The 18958-nt window shown below is 43.3% G+C and overlaps 1 protein-coding gene across 3 annotated transcripts in view; it reads left to right on the forward strand.

Moving 5' to 3' along the window:
- LOC147633781 (uncharacterized) overlaps positions 1 to 18958 on the forward strand; it is an 89520-nt gene that overhangs the window by 37154 nt on the left and 33408 nt on the right. The window contains exon 1 of one of the 3 annotated variants that reach the window (XM_086804814.1): positions 6608 to 6700. The exons of the other annotated variants lie outside the window; for them this stretch is intronic. The gene's annotated coding sequence lies outside the window, so the exon portion shown is untranslated. Of the gene's footprint in view, positions 1 to 6607; positions 6701 to 18958 lie in introns of those variants that run through there. 3 annotated transcript variants of the gene reach the window in all.

Below are 18958 nucleotides of genomic sequence, written 5' to 3' on the forward strand. Positions count from 1 at the left end.
TTGGTCCTCTCAAGAGCTAGCGCAATATTATGACGAGGATCAAGACCGTCACAAGATCTCCATCTCTCTGATCCCCATCTCTCTCTTATCTCAAGGGAAATGTCAGCATCTAGATAAAGAGAGTCAGGGATACGGATACGGGGAGAGGCCGAGCGAGCCCCAGGCTCCCTGAGACACGAAACAACGGGGCAATGATCGGATTTGGTGGCGCCAGGCATAATAGCAATGGTGCTTCCTCTGTCCAAGGACCAATCATCCACATAAAACCTGTCCAGACGTGCAAAGATGCTCTCATCCCCGCTCCTGTGGTTGTGCCAAGAGAAAGATAAGAAATTTGGCCTTCTTTGGAAGTCATCCCAGCACGACAATGTCAATTACTCACCAACTAGACACTTATAAAAGAGAGTAAAGACCATGGTGAAGGTACACATATCTGGCGCATGTGTACCTTAAGCCTAGGCTCCTCTAGCAGTATGTCGTACAAAAATGAGCCGCTTTTGATCATGTCAGTTTACAAGTATTCTTGTTGTCATATTTGTGGCCTTTTTGAATGTGAACAAGCACCAAGTTTTGTTCACAGTGGCAAAGCATAAAATAAAAAGGAAGAGTTCTGCTCACACCAGACGCTCTTTAAAGAAGTCACTTTCAACTTCCAAGAAAAAAAACTTACGGCAGCCCCGATTGCAAGATTCTTAAGAAAAAAAAAGGATATTTCTTTTATTTCGGCCTGCCAAAGAAGAAATAGATCAAAGCAGAGATGGGTTGTTGCACGAAGGACCATAGCATAAGACTCCTTTTCATGTACAAAAATTTATACATTCATCAATTTATTTGATCCGTTTCAGAAGCAAATAAAATTTGTATAAAATCTTATTTGTTTCATAAAATTAAATTTGTAGTTTGAAATAGGTCAAAGCAGAGATGGGTTGTTGCACGAAGGACCATAGCATAGGACTCCTTTTCATGTACAAAAATTTATACATTCATCAATTTATTTGATCCGTTTCAGAAGCAAATAAAATTTGTATAAAATCTTATTTGTTTCATAAAATAAAATTTGTAGTTTGACAAGTAAAAAGGGTTTCCCTAATTCCAACTAACAAGTTTCTCCGATGCTAAAGGCGTAAAAAATTTATACGTTCATCAATTTTTTTGATCCTTTTCGGAAGCAAATAAAATTTGTATAGATCAAGCTTAGATTTCATACACACGCAGGTTGATAAGTAAAAATGGTTTCCCTAATTCCAACTAACAAGTTTCTCTGATGTTAAGGGGAAAAAAGTTCACATTAATATAAAGACTAGTATTGGACCCGCGTGTTGCTGCGCAAGGTATAGTTCGAGAAAAAATAGACTCGGTTTCTCCAAGATTTAGGTCATGTTTTAAGTAAACACAATAGATTATTTCAAGTGACTTCATATATACATATCTCAAAATAAGATCCATGTCTCATAGATTTATAGCGAAAACAAAAATATCATAGTAATGTAGCATACGAAGATGCAAAAAAGGACCAATATTACATATTCTCAAAATGCACCACAAAATACTTATTCTCAGTCAGTAATGTCAGAATCAACAAATTGAATTCTTCTCTTGTGAGAAGGATCATTCATTTGTCTCCTCACAATACGCTCTCTATTGTAAAGCGGTGATTCATCCCGCACATGCTCTACTATCGATGAATGCAAAGAACTTACACAAACGACACAACGATAAATCAAATCTCAAAAGGACCTGCACATAACGACACATCCATAAATAAAATCTCAAAAAAATCTTATAATAGAAAAACATAATCAAAATTACCTCATACAATAGAACATCGAGTGGGTGGTAAATGAGGAGCTCTAGTATAAAACTCATAACGAATACCAATGGTCATGATGGATGTAAGAAACAACCAATCATCGGGTACTGAATACCCCTCAAATGATGCAAAGCATCTGTTCATCTCTCTCCAAAACAAATAGACACCCCACTCCTCATCTGGAACACCAATACCGTACATCTCGATAAATTCGTCGACAACTCTTATCATAAACGTAGAGAAAGAAGCGAAGAATAGAGGAGTTGTGACTACATAGAGTAAGCGAATAAATAATAGAAAAATTAGGTGGCGTTAAAGCAACTTTTTTTCATTTTTAGATCGTGTTAACACGTGTTTAACGATTTGTATAAACTTTTTTTTAAACCAGTGAAAAAAAAGGGACCCAACCTATTTTTATTGAACAAATGCATAGATTAAGCTGTTTTATAACTAAAACTTCAAAATTTTGGTTAGGCAAAACTATAACCGGTTTTTCTCAATTTCAATCGTGAAAATTACACTAAAGGACGGCTTTTTCCTAACACTAATTTGTATTGTGAAGTGCGAACATGACGTCAACAACTCGTGCATGCAAGACATCCACTATCTTGATCAGTGTTCCTAAAAAACCGATATTTAATGTATTTTTTATCAGCTGTAATTTCAAAATCCGGAATGAAATTGGAGTTTGTCTTGAAGAAAACCGAAGTTTTACCATTTTTAGATATAAAACTAATAAATCTCATCATTTTGAGCCATTAAGGAGTCAAACCAACAAACCAGTAAATAAAAAAAACCACCATTAGAGCCATTAAGGAGTCAGATAACCTTAAATTTGGTCAAAAAATGACCTTATTGATGTTTAAAGGTTTATAAAGCAAATAAAGGAAACCATCATTAGAGCCATTAAGGGGTCAAAATACATTTAAAATGACCTTATTAAGGACAAAGGTATATAGAGTACATAAAGGAAACCACAATTAGAGCCTAGGAATAAGGAAATGTCAATACATGAACTGTCAAAGTTGCCAATAGGAGAGGGTAATGTGGTGAAGTGAATGTGAATGTAAAATGGAAGAATGTTTATAAACGTGAGTGATAATGTGGCAAGCAACCACAATTGTAAAGTTAGTTATGCAACGATGATAAGGCAATAACCAAAATTTAAACATGAGTGATAATGTGGCAAGCAACCACAATTGTAAAGTCAGTTATGCAATGATGATAAGGTAATAACCAAAATTAAAACATGATGATGTGGTAATCAAATGTGAAGTCACTTAAACATTGATGTAAAGTCACTTGAACATGATGATGTGGTAATCATAATGCAAAATCACTAAACATTGATGATGTGGTAATCACTAGACATTGATGATCTGGGAATCAAAATATGTTTTTTTTTTGAGAAATCCCAACTAAGTTTATATTTTTTATTTCAAGTTAGAGGTGATTTAAAGGCTTGAGAAGTAGAGATGAGGGGTTTGGAGGAACGTACACAATCATCAAAATGAGAGAGTGAATCTCAATTCCTCGTTTGAATGTTGCTTTTCTTGTTTTGTAGGACTTTGTCGAATTATCTTGGAGTTAGAACTGTCCTTACATTCTTCATCCCGTGTGTTTTTAATTTATATAAATATAAATATGTATATATATATATATATATATATATATATACACACACACATATACATATATACACACACACATACATACATACATATACACACACACATATACACACACATACACACAAACACACACACATACACATATATATACATACATATATGTATGTATATGTATGTATGTATGTATATGTGTGTGTGTGTATGTATGTGTATGTATGTATGTATATGTGTATATATATATATATATATATATATATATATATATATATATATATTTATATAAATTACAAACACATGGGATGAAGAACGTAAGGGCAGGTCTAACTCCAAGATAATTCGACAAAGTCCTACAAAAAAGCAACATTCAACCGAGGAATTGAGATTCACTCTCTCATTTTGATGATTGTGTACGTTTCTCCAAACCCTCTATCTCTACTTCTCAAGCCTTTAAATCACCACTAACTTGAAATAAAAAATATAAACTTGGTTGGGATTTCCCAACAAAAAAAAATTATATTTTGATTCCCACATCATCAATGTTTAGTGATTTTGCATTATGATTATCACATCATCATGTTTAAGTGACTTTACATCAATGTTTAAGTGACTTCACATTTGACTGTCACATCATCATGTTTAAATTTTGGTTATTGCCTTATCATCATTGCATAACTGACTTTACAATTGTGGTTGCTTGCCACATTATCACTCACGTTTAAATTTTGGTTATTGCCTTATCATCGTTGCATAACTAACTTTACAATTGTGGTTGCTTGCCACATTATCACTCACGTTTATAAACATTCTTCCATTTCACATTCACATTCACATTCACTTCACCACATTACCCTCTCCTATTGGCAACTTTTACAGTTCATGTATTGACATTTCCTAATTCCTAGGCTCTAATTGTGGTTTTCTTTATGTACTCTATATACCTTTGTCCTTAATAAGGTCATTTTAAATGTATTTTGACTCCTTAATGACTCTAATGATGGTTTTCTTTATTTGCTCTATAAACCTTTAAACATCAATAAGGTCATTTTTTGACCAAATTTAAGGTTATCTGACTCCTTAATGGCTCTAATGGTGATTTTCTTTATTTACTTGTTTGCTGGTTTGACTCCTTAATGGCTCAAAATGATGAGATTTGTTGGTTTTATATCTAAAAATGGTAAAACTTGGATTTTCTTCAAGACAAACTCCAATTTTATTTGGGATTTTTTTTTCAGAAAGGAGACTTCTATTAAGTATGAAAAAATTTTACAAAATGGAGATTTCACACCAAGAAAGGTGGAGATCTCAACCAATCAGGAGCCCTGTGCTGCCAATAGGGTCCCGAGTGAGAGGACGTGAAAAAGATACCAATGTCCCACTCTCTCATAAACTGGCCACGCTTCCTCTCCGCAGCCCTCGATGATCCCTGGATTCTGGCCCAGGTAGCCATGATGGTGTGAATAATATCACTCCAAATCCTGTGTCAACCAAATGATGGAACCAAAAGAAATGATAGCATCCCTCTTAATCCTACCAAAGTGGATGTCTTACATGCATGAGTTGTTGATGTCATGTTCGCACTTCACAATACAGATTAGTGTCAGGAAAAAGCCGTCCTTTAGTGTAATTTTCACTTTTGAAATTGAGAAAAACTGATTATAGTTTTGCCTAAGAAAAATAATGAAGTTTTAGTTATAAAACCGCTTAATCTATGCATTTGTTCAATAAAAACAGGTTGGGCTCCTTTTTTTTCACTGGTTTAAAAAAAGTTTATACAAATCGTTAAACACGTGTTAACACGATCTAAAAATGAAAAAAAGTTGCTTTAACGCCACCAAATTTTCCTATTATTTATTCGCTTCCTCTATGTAGTTACAACTCCTCTATTCTTCGCTTCTTTCTCTACGTTTATGGTAAGAGTTGTCGACGAAGGCATCGTTTTCATCATTGAGAGGTATTCAGTACCCGATGACTGGTTGTTTCTTACATCCATCATGACCATTGGTATTCGTTATGGGTTTTATACTAGAGCTCCTCATGTACCATCCACTCGATGTTCTATTGTACGAGGTAATTTTGATTATGTTTTTCTATTATAAGATTTTTTTGAGATTTTATTTATGGATGTGTCGTTATGTTCCGATCCTTTTGAGATTTGATTTATCGTTGTGTCGTTTGTATAAGTCCTTTGCATTCATCGATAGTAGAGCATATGCGGGATGGATCACCGTTTTACAATAGAGAGCGTATTATGAGGAGACAAATGAATGATCCTTCTCACAAGAGAAGAATTCAATTTGTTGATTCTGACATTACTGACTGAGAATACGTATTTTGTGGTGCATTTTGAGAATACGTAATATTGGTCCTTTTTTGCATCTTCATATGCTACATTACTATAATATTTTTGTTTTCGCTATAAATCTATGAGACATGGATCTTATTTTGAGATATGTATATATGAAGTCACTTGAAATAATCTATTGTGTTTACTTAAAACATGACCTAAATCTTGGAGAAACCGAGTCTATTTTTTCTCGAACTATACCTTGCGCAGCAACGCGCGGGTCCAATACTAGTCTTTATATTAATGTGAACTTTTTTCCCTTTAACATCAGAGAAACTTGTTAGTTGGAATTAGGGAAACCATTTTTACTTATCAACCTGCGTGTGTATGAAATCTAAGCTTGATCTATACAAATTTTATTTGCTTCCGAAAAGGATCAAATAAATTGATGAACGTATAAATTTTTTACGCCTTTAGCATCGGAGAAACTTGTTAGTTGGAATTAGGGAAACCCTTTTTACTTGTCAAACTACAAATTTTATTTTATGAAACAAATAAGATTTTATACAAATTTTATTTGCTTCTGAAACGGATCAAATAAATTGATGAACGTATAAGTTTTTGTACCTGAAAAGGAGTCTTATGCTATGGTCCTTTGTGCAACAACCCATCTCTCCTTTTACCTATTTCTTCTTTGGCAGGCCGAAATAAAAGAAATATAATTTTTTTTCCTTAAGAATCTTGCAATCGGGGTTGCCGTAAGTTTTTTTTCTGGGAAGTTGAAAGTGACTTCTTTAAAGAGCGTCTGGTGTGAGCAGAACTCTTTCTTTTTATTTTATGCTTTGCCACTGTGAACAAAACTTGGTGCTTGTTCACATTCAAAACGGCCACAGATATGACAACAAGAATACTTGTAACTGACATGATCAAAACTCGTTTTTGTACGACATACTACTGGAGGAGCCTAGGCTCAAGGTACACATGCGCCAGATATGTGTACCTTAACCATGGTCTTTACTCTTTTTTATAAGTGTCTAGTTGGTGAGTAATTGACATTGTCGTGTTCGTCCCACCATGACTGCAATTGTGTGCCCATGTGCTAGGGTTTTGAGAATAGAGAGAGAAGAGAGCAACGGAATTCAAACACACAGCACACAATAGCCCTAAACTATGATCTATATTATGTACAAGAAAAAGGTGTTACAACTGAATTTCAAGTACAAGAGATGACTCTTGTGAATGAATTTGCAGCCCAACGCTCTACTTAAGTTTCCCCTTGCCCAGCCTGCATTGCAAAGAATCGCTCAACAAGGCTTTAACGTTGAGAAAATGCATATGGGAATGACTGAATTTCCACACGTATATATAGCACCGCCAGGTGCTGGTCAGCGTGTAAAAACAGTGTCGGTCTGTTATGAGGAGGACTGCCTAGGACCGATTGCCACCTGTCACCTACACCTTTTCAGGTGGTTGCACCTGGTGCCTGACTGCCCTACATGCTGCTGCTCCACTACCTACAGGTCTCCACATGTACCATAGGTGAGGTGTGTCATATTCTCTCCCACTTGCATTGCAGCTGTCCTGAGTTGCATGGTGTCCACATAAAGTCCCCTTTTATAAAAGGAAAATATCCTAGCAAAGCGCTCATCCAATGTACCCAAGATTCCGAACACTGTGATGCTTCGGCTCACATGCCGTCCTCACCATGGGGAGAAACCTACCACAACTTAGGAGACGCTTTTTGAGAGGACCCAAAACGAACATTATTTGATTTGGATGAAAGCGAGAAGCACCTTCCATCGAGAAAGACTGAGGGCCAATAGAGCTTACCACCATCGGGTAGGATGAACCACAACCATCCCTTATTAGGAGCTTCTTCTCATCTAAGAAGAGGTCCGAAATCGAACATTGTTTGACTTGGGTGAAAGTCAAAAAGCACCTTCCATCAAGCAAGATAGAGGGCCACTAGAGCTTTTCACCTTAGGTGAGATGAATGAACCATCCCTCAAGAGCTGCTTCTTATGTCAAGAGGACCCAGATCAAACATTATTCGCTTTGGGTCAAAACTAGAAGCATATTCCATCAAACGAGACAAAGGGTGGACCAGAGGTTGCAAGAGTTGCTTCTTGTTTTAGGAGAGGATCCAAATCGAACATTGTTCAATTTGGGTGAAAGCCACAAGCACCTTCCATCAAGCAAGGTAGAGAGAAACTAGAGCCACCACTGGGTTCTCAAGAGTTGCTTCTTGTCAGCACAAAGACCTGCAAAGAAACTTACGGTTGACCAATTGTTGCGTGATCCAAGACTTTCCGTTTGTCCAATCATCCTCTGCCAGTAGTCCACTCATGAGGTATAGCTGCATCAATTGGATTGATTCGTCTAAGACTCCCTGGGTAGATGCAAGTCTCCGATCCATAGGGAGACTTTTAAAAGTTTTCCAAGCAATGACTGTCAATGCAGATCTCTCCCAGCCATGCCACTGCATATATCCAAACGCACCCAAAGGTCGCCATACCTCATCTCTAATGAGGTCATTCCACATAATGGGTTGTTTCAGCCTCATGCTCTAATCTAGGAAGCCTCTGTTTTAAGAAAGGTCTCATGCTACTCTAGGCTCTGATAATGGCAACTATAAGTTTAGCGGAATTTGCTCTATACTCTGCCTCATTAAAAATGAAACGTGAACAAGGGGATTAACCTGGTATGCTTGGATAGTCAATGGTCCGTAGCTGGAGCTCTCCCCCCCCCCCCCCCCCCCCCCCCCCCGCGCGCGCCCTGTTTGCACATCTGAATTTGCCTCCCCCTCCCTCCTTCGCGCTGCCTTGCCTCCTGTGTTGTCCTCTCCTCCCCTATTGCGTCCTTTGAGCCCTTCGTCGCGTGCCTTCGCCCTTCTACTGTCCGCCCCACCTCAAGCCCTGCTAGCTGCGCCCCCTTCCCCCCCCCCCTCCCCTCTCCCCTTTTCTTGCCTCTTCTGCATTCTCGCGCCTTCGCCTTCCTTGCCTCCCCTTCGATGTGCGCCCCCTGCCTTTGTGTGCCTCTCCGGCTTCTCTCCACACCACCTCGTGTCCCCTCAGCTTCCTTCTTCTCACCTCTTCTGCCTCATTGCTTCTTCTTTGGTGTCCACTAGTCTTGCATTCCACCTACCCTCATGTTCTGCGCCAGCCTGCTCCCGTCGTCCTGATCTTCTCTCCGTTCTCGTCACAGTCCGCTTTCCTAGCCTCAGGAAGGAATATCTTCCACTCCTCCCGGTGATAGGTGGTGTTATTGAGAGAGCGATGGAATCCCACCCCCAACTTCCGCCTCGGTTCTAGCTTTGATGGTAGGGATTCCCTCTCTTCATGTCTGCATAGCCTTTGCGGAGACAGTTCCACACGCCATATCGCTTCCATGCCTCCATGGGGCTCCTATTCCGCGGGAAATGTTGCATTTGTCGGTAGATGGAACACCTTGCTAGAGCTTGTCCCTGTTGTCATTCCAAGAGAGGGCACCCCCCTGCCCCCCGCACCATTCCCAGCTCAGCTCCTCATCAGGGGGGAGGAGGGAATCCCGGTCCCCCAGGATTCAACGCACTAGGTCTTGAACCCTGGGGATCCCGGTGCGGGAGAGTGGTAGGCCGTCGGTTCTAGGCGAAACCACCGTCGGACTTCGAGAGCAGAGGGGCGTCGTGCGCGCTAGTCTGGCAGGCTGCAGGAGGAGGATACAGTTTTTTTAGTGAACCGTTACGAGCACTTATCAAAGAACCCCGTATTAACGATTGCCAACATACCCCCCCCCCCCCCACGCGGCCCCCCTTGAGATTGTTGCCTCGCCGTTATCCTCCACTAGGTTTCCAGGTTCCCTCAGGCCCATCAGAGTCCCTGGCAGGCCCAGCCTCTTAGCCTCAGCCCCCCCTTCCCTCACAGGTGAACCCTTCTTCTGCGGAGCTCCCTCCTCAGCCCTCGTCCCCCCGTCTACCTCCCCCAACTTCTGCTCTGGCTTCCCCTCCTTCGGCTCCTTCCATCCCTTCCCCTCGGCTTCATTAGATCGTCCTCTTCCGCCCCCATCCGCCTCGCCAAAGCATACCTGCCGCCCAACCGCCCGCACCTGACCTTGAGAGGAGCTAGCAGGCTAGTTCGGTTTGCCAAGTCTCTAATGGCACTCCGTAGGGCAAATGCCCCGGAGAAGATGGGATTCCGGTTTCCTTATTTCTTCGGCATTGGAATCTCATGGAAGGTGTCTTCAATGCTGCCTTCAATGAGATTATGACCACGGGCTCCATCCCGGAGAGGCTAATAGAGGGATTGATTCATTTGATTCTCAAGGAGGGTGGTGACAAATTGAAGATTTGGCAGTGGTGGCCCATCACCCTCCTAGGGACCACCGCGTACAAAATCTTAGACAAAGCCATCAATTGGTGACTGGAGCCTTTCCTCGATTTGATTCATGGCACAGAGACGGGTTTTGTCCAAGATTGGAGCATTCTGGACAACATTTTCACTTTTTGGGAGGCGGCCGCTTCGGCCAGGTTGAGGCAACATGATTTTATAGTTCTTCTCTGGACTTTGAGAAAGCCTTTGACAGGGTGGACTGGGGCTTTTTGGAGGGGACGATGTATCATGCCTCTGAGGAGTGGCTCCGGCAGCCTCTAATCTGGAATCCTTGGTCTGCTGCCTACTGGTCACATGCTCGGGGTTCACCCACATGTATCATGGGGAGCCTTGAGTTCGGGCCCTGCTAGGTCACTTGGAGATTGACTTGCATTGAGACAGCTATCCCTAGAGACTCAGGAGAGAGGCCTTATTGGGATCCAGGGCAAAGACCAACTTAGCCTCGACATCAACTCTTCCATCCCTCCGGAGTGGCTGGCCTTGATACCGGATCCTTCTGCTCCGTAGTGGCTGGGAGGCATGGTATACCCTGGTGATTGGTTTTCACGCACATGAGTGGCACATCGACCCTCCACCGACCAAGGTGACCAGAGAGAGACCATGGTAGCTATGGATGTGGGAGGGCCATTCTATTACGAGTCTCTAGTGGGACCCATGAGAGTGGACGTGGCAGGATCTAGAGACAGAGAGGAGTCGATTGGTACCCCCTTCTTTGCTTACACTTGCAGTTCTGGGCCTCAGGATCTAGATGTCAAAGCTGGAGGGCATTCCAGCACAACAGCAGCAACACATTGGCAGTTAGTACTTGATTGGCCATTGGGGGCAGACCAGCATTATGTCAGAGGTGTGGCCATCCACAGGAGTCACAATGTCACTGTCTTTGGGATTCCAACAGGTCTGGCATAGGATCCTACGCATTTTCACTATGGATCGGGCTCCCACCGGTATTGTTACGTGGGGCACTGTTGCTTGGGCCACCTTCCTCCTCATCATGCCATACGAGGAGGAAGGTGGGGGACTTGCTCTTTAGGTATCTCACCTTCATATTTCTATTGTGCTAGTTCCAACTTCCAGCTCCGCCTACTAGTCGTCGGAACCTAGGTTCTTGCCAGAGATGGGAGATGTGCATAAGTATAGCCTTAAGGCATATATGGAGAGCTCGATGCAGTGAAGCCATTGAAGGCACCCTCACCCCGCTAGTGGAGTCAGCGGGCGTAGCTTCAGGGCGGCTAAGACTGTGAGGAAGCATTGGGAGGCCTCCTCAAGATCTGGCAGCACGGTCCCTTTCTTACAAATAGTGGCGGCGAGCCCACTTAGCATTACAGACCACCTATGTGGTTATTTCCCCCTCCCCCCATTGTATGACTTAGCGAGCTGGAGGAGAAGTGCATCCTCCCCTTTGTTCATCTTGACTGACATTTCCCCTTTGGGGACAGATTTGTACGCAGCCATTTTGGTTGTTTTTCCCTGTGGCTAATAGAAGGATCTTTTTCCCCGGGACAAAAACAAAGGGTGGCAGTAACAACTGTGGCCCCCAATAATAGCATATGGGCCACGAATTATTTCATAAAGGGTATTATAATGTTTTTAAGGCTTTTAAGATCTTTTGTTCCCTCCCCCCACATGGGGTTGTCCACACATGGGTTTCCTTTTTAACTCCAAATTGATGCCATTCACACTGTCCACCATTCACACTGTCCACCATGTCCCCGTGCACACTTGCATACTGTCCAGAGAAAAACACAAGGTCGTGACACACCCCCCTCTTGAAAAATAGCAAGCGTCCTCGATTGCACTCAATGGCACAGTAAGGCATCTTATGAGCAAAGACGTCCCATATGATAAAAGCAATGGCCCTCAAGTGCATCTGGGTGATAAAACAACCATCCTACACAATATGGCCACACCGTCACGTGAAAGTGACAAATAACTCTTGCTTGTTCTTTCAGAACCTGCAGCAAAAGTCTAAAACCAAGTGGAAACACGTAACCTGTGTTAGCCAAAAACAAAACCATGCATCATTCTACATATAACACACATATGCATTCGCAAGCGATATGCTCCTCAAAATGTTCTACCTACTCTGAAGTAACAGTCTAAGGGTTGCTCGCAAGCCTTACGTCCATGGACATCCCGCAGGACCCACGACTGATGGTATAACATGAGCATATGAAAGCACTCAATGCATCCAAACAATACATCCACTAAGTACTTCCCACATATGTCTCATCGCCATCCCGCAGGAGTCGCACCCAGTGGTGCATCCATGAACATAATAAAGTACTCAATGTATCATACCAACATACATGCATCACACCACACAATCCAAAGTATCACCCAATGTATTCTCAAGGGTACCAAGATCCAATGGCACCAGAATACAATAATACCTCAAAAAGTGTATGCATACATGCACAAATAGAGTTCAATCCATATATCCATGAACCAAACCAACTCTAGGACTGCTTGCAAGACTTACGCCCTCCATAGAGTCTCCAAGTGTTAGCTCAGGTTGCTGCAGACTTTGAGGAGCTCAATCAAACCATGCCATTCCAAAGGAGACCAACTCCACAAATAGCATCATCTCAATATCCAATTGACCGATCTTGTGGTCAAGAACAGCGAGAACCATATGACAAAGATCAATGTCCCAATCTTCCTCAGTCATACCTTAGTTCCAAAGGCAAAAACCATCTCTGTTAACCATAAGTGTAGACAGAGTTTTCCATAGTTGCAGTTATAGTTCAGGTGCGGCCGACTGTGAACCATACCCAATTGTACCATCTCATGTGACTAGTACACAATATCAAAGAAGTCCCATAAGTAGATGTACTGTCAGCCTCCAGTACCTTCGGGTGAATATAAAGATGTCACCAAGCGACTCCTAGATGACAACTGAGCCTATCTGTAACAAGGGAGCGGAGATGCTACCCCCCTCTTGAGCATCAGGCAATGCTCCAGACCCCAGCTCTGCTGAACCTGAATGAGCCATAGCAAGAGTCGGCTCCAACTCAAAGGCATCAAGATAAAGCTACAATACCTTAGGTGATTTTTTCAATTTGCTAAGTCACCCTCCTCCATCCACTTCGCATCCATTGGTGAATAGTTCTTGAACTTCACAGGATAGCGACGGGAAACTTTACCTTGTACCTTTCTTTCCTTGTGTGCCAGTATCTGCTCGGGAATAAGAACCTCATCAAGTTCCTCCACTTCGTCTGAGCCTCATCTGATACATCCTCAGGCACCCAAAACTTGCTTGCACTCCACCCAAGTGGTAAGCACAAGTCCCCAATGAAGCATAGTAGATCACCACTGCTAAACATAGAAAGAAGCTGCCTTCCGAACCCATAAAGCCTCCGTGAAGATACCACCGGTGACAAAGTGTCGAAAGCCATAGCCTTCAACCCATCTTTTGCACCATAACACTTCGATTGCTTCTTGCTCCTAATCGACTACTTCTTGTCCTTGGTGTCTTTTCTCCTGAGCTTCATCCTCAGCTTTTGCTCTTCACCTCATATAGGCAAAGACACAATCCTGCACTGCCTCCTGCACTTCCTTTTCACTTTCCACATGTTTAAGCTTTTGATGTGACTCTCATGAGACAACCACGAGCTCGCCCCCTTAGGAAAGTTGGCGATTGTCCCGACTAGAGCAACCACGGACTTGCCTACTTGAGAAAGTCGATGCTGTCCTGCCAACGGAACCTTGTGAACCGGCCTCGGTCTTCAGACAAAACCAAAGGGCGGTGCAAAAACAAACTTGCACACAAAAACTTCAACACCTTCGAGGACCAAGAAAAGGAAAACAAGCAGGGGGAGCTAGACTGCTCCTGCAAATAGTACACGGACACCGATTGGCCCCAAAACGCAGTGGCGCCCCTTGCGGTATTTCTTTAATTGATTATAAGAGAGCTTTGATTACAATAAGGCTGGAAACTGAGCCGTCACAGTAGAACTCTTGAAGCTTGCAAAGACCTTGCATCATGGCTTCATATCCACTCAGCATCCACAAACAAGTCCAGCCATTGTTCACATCAAAAGACTCCCACACATTGAGTCTGCATACAGAATCTTTCTCCCAGGATCAGGGCTGCCACAACCATCCATAGCCTCTCACCCTATGAATAGTATCACACCCTGATAGATCCATTGCTCCTACATCACAACGATGACTCCAAACTGTTTCCCAAAAGAGAACTCGCATCACAGCAGAGCATACCATAAAGTCGACACACTTGTACCAACCCTCTCTGCCTTCCAAGGGTACTATCCATCTGAGTCATGGATTCCCAAACCCCTGTCCAATCAGCAGCAAGGCTGTCCCAAACATGTGTCCATTCCTGTACCCTCTGCCTGCACGTGACCTATCTCCTAGAGAAACCCAAAAACATGTTTCCACATGAAACAAAGACCTGTTTCAGCAAACATCGGGTGACCTGTTTCCCCATTAAACATCTGGTTTGGCCCAGCATGAAACCCATGTCCTGTTTCCACGTGAAAACATTAGGGTAGCTCCCCTGTCTTTGTTATGTTGAATCTGTGTGATATTTGATGGAGGTCTTCAGTTGGTGGTCAGCCAAAAGAGCTTTATTTGGGTCAAGCTACCATGAAATTTCTCGAACTTGATGTGCTTGTTAGTCTTGAGCTCTTTAGGTTGCTTCTTATGGCGAGAATCTTCAAGCTTCCTTCCCTCAGCTTATGGCGAGGAGGAGGATCGCAACTTCTCTTGCCACAATCTTAGGCCAGACTTTTGGATCTTCTTGAGTCTTCATGGTGGTTGTAAGAGTCATGTTAATGCTCTTTACTGCTCCATGAAATTAGCTCCAGACCCAAGTGTGAAACCTGTTAAAATAATGCATCTTCAATATGCTGTCGTGGAGGTCCTGTCGGCCTGTTTCTACAGCCGACCTGGTTCATACACAAGTATATGAGAGTTGCTCTCTTTTATTCATTGTATCATCCAATAGTGCCCTATTTGCTGGCTCTTGTACTCTGTAACCTCAAGCTAATAAAGGTCTTGTTCTTGGTTGCAATCTTTCTCTCACTCATGTTTATTTGCTTCCGCTTGTGCACACTCTTTCATGGTATCATACGCTTAGGCTCAGGCTGTTGCACAAAATCTGCTCTCAGCCTCTCTCCTTCTTCAACTATGCCTTGCGTTTTTTGCTTCCCTAGATTCTCCAGGCTGTAGATATACTTCAACAGTGGCTGCATTTTCTTCATTAGCTGCGTTTTTTGATCTACAAGCCCTCCTACTGCTGTCGGCCAGCCCCCAAGCTGCATTTTCTTGTACAAAGGCAAGTGGAGGAGTTCTAGCTGCAAATTCAATAAGGGCATCAATTTTTTGGAAGGTTCTTGAAGGATATTTTTGCCAGACAAGTGGCACATCAGCTCTTCTCCCTCCGAGATCCCCTCCCCCTTCCGGTAGGAGGTTCTCGGTGGTGTGTTTTGGGTTTCTTTTGCTGCTGTCCAGCCTGCATCTTCAGAGGGGGCTACTAGTCCCTAGTTGGATCCTATGGAAAGGTGCTTGAGAGAGCACGTGGATTGCTTAACTATAGAGGTTGTTTGAGACATAGCTTCTTTGAGGCAGACATGGGTCCCCCCTTGACGAACAAGGAGGACAAGCTCAGTGGTTCAAACTATGATCACTGGAAGGTACTGATGAATGTCTGGTTCACACGCAAGGGACTCTGGGAGATTGTTCAGGGCCACGAACGAAAGCCCAAACGCCCTACCAGCTCTAGAAGTGGACTCAGGACCAGGAGGATGCCTTTCTCGTAGAACTTTCAGCTTGGGAGAATCAAGACTCAAAAGCTCACTTTGCACTTGTACGAGCTATCTCACCAGAGGTCTCCCCCGCCGTGCAAACATTGGATTGTGCTACTTCTGTTTGGAGAAAGCTGACAGATCTATATGCACAGGACTCTACAATGCGGTCTGTCAACCTATTGGATCAGCTCTTTTCTCTAGAGTTTACAGCAGGGACTTCCATGCAGTCGTTTGTAATGAAGGTTAAGGTAATCCATGACCAATTATTGGAAATGGGTACTGCCTTGACCTCTTCTCAGTTAGCTGGTCTCCTCCTCATCAGGCTTCCTGTGCAGATTATGACATGGTTTCCCGAGCTTTGTGGGTTCAGATCACAACACGTTCCCTCGAGTTTGATGATCTGTGTACTCTCCTCTTGGCAGAGGCATCCATCCTAGTTTCACAGGGGAAGTTGAAAGTTTCATCGTCTATTGGACCTGATCAGGCACTCGCGTGACGGTGTAGAAGAAAGTTTGGAGTCGGTGTTACAAGTGTGGGAAGAAAGGCCACCTGTCAAAGGATTGTCAGTCAAAGGACAAAGGCAAAGCCAAGGACAAGGGCAAGTCTTCAAAGAAGAGACAAAACAAGTCACAGGACACTGACACAGACTCGTCTAGTGATAACCCCAACTCTCCCAAGGCCTTACAGACTGGAGAGAACATGACTGGTGTCCTGCTCTGATCCTAATGGCATCCCCCCGCGTGCTGTCTTCCAGAAACGGCTTGTGGGCGGGAGAGGGGGCTTTCAAAAGCTCTCTTATATTAAATCTGGAGCATGGGACCCGTGTGTCGGAGTTCCAAGTATAAAGACAGACAAGTTCACTTGATGGTCCGGATGAGTTCCAGGATCAACCAAGTTTCCTTCATGGTTCGGATGAGTTCCAGAACTATTGGTTAGCAGAGACTATGGACAGGATGTGTTCCATGTTCATTTGTTCGAGGTTATTAGATGTGATGTGTTCACAGTTCTCCCTAGAGTTTGGAGACAAGCAGATTTTCTTTTGCTCTTTATAGTGGCATTATGTTTTCTGAAGAAAACAAGTTGACATGTGCATTTTCCGAGCTGTACTCAGTACTGGCCATGCTGAGGTGTTCATGGTCGCACCTTCGTCATCAGTTTTCTTCTGACTTTTTGCACACTTCAAGATGCAGAGGGGGTGTTAAAATAATGCATCTTCAATATGTTGTCGTGGAGGTCCTATCGGCCTGTTTCTACAGCCAACCTGGTTCATACACAAGTATATAAGAGTTGCTCTCTTTTATTCATTGTATCATCTAATAGTGCCCTATTTGCTGGCTCTTATACTCTGTAACCTCAAGCTAATAAAGGTCTTGTTCTTGTTTGCAATCTTTCTCTCTCTCATGTTTATTTGCTTCCGCTTGTGCACACTCTTTCAAAAACACAACCAGTGGTCGAACACCGAGTATTTGGATCTCTAGCCCAATATGAATCAATCCATCCAACAAGAGTGCATCCTTGGCCATAGAAGATGCCAAAGTCCAGAGTGCCACGTAAGTACCGAAGAACTCTGAGAGCACACCGCCAATGTTGCTGATGGGGTTTGGATGAGAAAGAGCTCAATAAACTGACTGCGAAACATGTCCAATTGGGAGTAGGTCAACCAAACCAAACAGCCGACGAGAACCCGATACTGTCCCTGATCAATCCCTGGAGAAGCATCAAGTAGAGAAAGCTTCTCACTAGTATCCATCCATAGGAGAAGATACTGGTCTGCATCCAGTCATCTGAAATCTATCAAGAATCTCCCGTGTGTACTTTTGCTGAGAGAAGAAAATGCCCTTCGAGGTCTGCCAAATCTCAAAGCCAAGAAAATAACGCAGAAGGCCAAGATCCGTCATCTCAAACTCTGTCTCCAAAGCATCCATGACTGAACGCATCCTCACAGAATAAGAACCTGTAAAGATGAGGTCATCAACATAGACCACAATGCTAACAATCAACCCCCTCTCAAGGAGGATATAAAGGTTCGAATCTGCATGAGAACAGCGTAGGCATAGCTTCTGAAAGAACTCATCAATCCGCTGGTACTAAGCCCGCGGAGCCTGCTTCAGACCATATAAAGCCTTCTTTAGCCGGTACACCTGATCCTATTTGTTTGGAACAACAAATCCTGGCCGCTGATCAACATAAACCTCCTGTGTAAGCTCTCCATTCAGGAAAGCCGACTTGACGTCCATCTGGAAAACGGGCCATCTATGATGACCTGCAAGAGCAAGAACGGTGCAAATGGTAGTCATCCGGGCCATTGGAGCGAAGGTCTCATCGAAGTCGACTCCACGGCGCTGAGCCTTCTTGGCAACCAACCTCGCCTTGTGCTTGTCCAAGCTGCCATCAGCTTCGAACTTCGATTTGGAGATCCAACGCACACCAATCACCTTACGCTGCAATGGCGAGGCACCAAAATCCAAGTGCCATTCCGCTCGATAGCATCCAGCTCTGCCTGCATAGCACGACGCCAAGGTTCATGTGAAAGAGCCTTGTCCACAGAAGTGGGATCAGTAGAACCATTAATGATAGAGACATAAGAGCATAGCTTACAAACATGTTGCCCTCATGAATTTGTTTCCCTGTAACTCAGGAAGATCCCCGGAGAGAACTAGGCGGAGGAGCAGAAGGAAGCTCACGTAACCTAGAATCACGAACTGTCTGATAGTACCATCCAGGCACAGATCTGCTCGAACTCGCTAGAGGAGGAGCAGAGTCATCATCATCTGACTGAGAGTCCACTGCTGGAGGTGTAAGAGAAGCAACCAACCTCGCCTTGTGCTTGTCCAAGCTGCCATCAGCTCGGAACTTCGATTTGGAGATCCAACGCACACCAATCACCTTACGCTGCAGTGGCGAGGCACCAAAATCCAAGTGCCATTCCGCTCGATAGCATCCAGCTCTGCCTGCATAGCACGACGCCAAGGTTCATGTGAAAGAGCCTTGTCCACAGAAGTGGGATCAGTAGAACCATTAATGATAGAGACATAAGAGCATAGCTTACAAACATGTTGCCCTCATGAATTTGTTTCCCTGTAACTCAGGAAGATCCC

This window comes from Cibotium barometz, chromosome 11 (assembly GCF_041138505.1).
Source record: "Cibotium barometz isolate CiBa-2024 chromosome 11, ASM4113850v1, whole genome shotgun sequence".
NCBI lineage: Eukaryota > Viridiplantae > Streptophyta > Polypodiopsida > Cyatheales > Cibotiaceae > Cibotium > Cibotium barometz.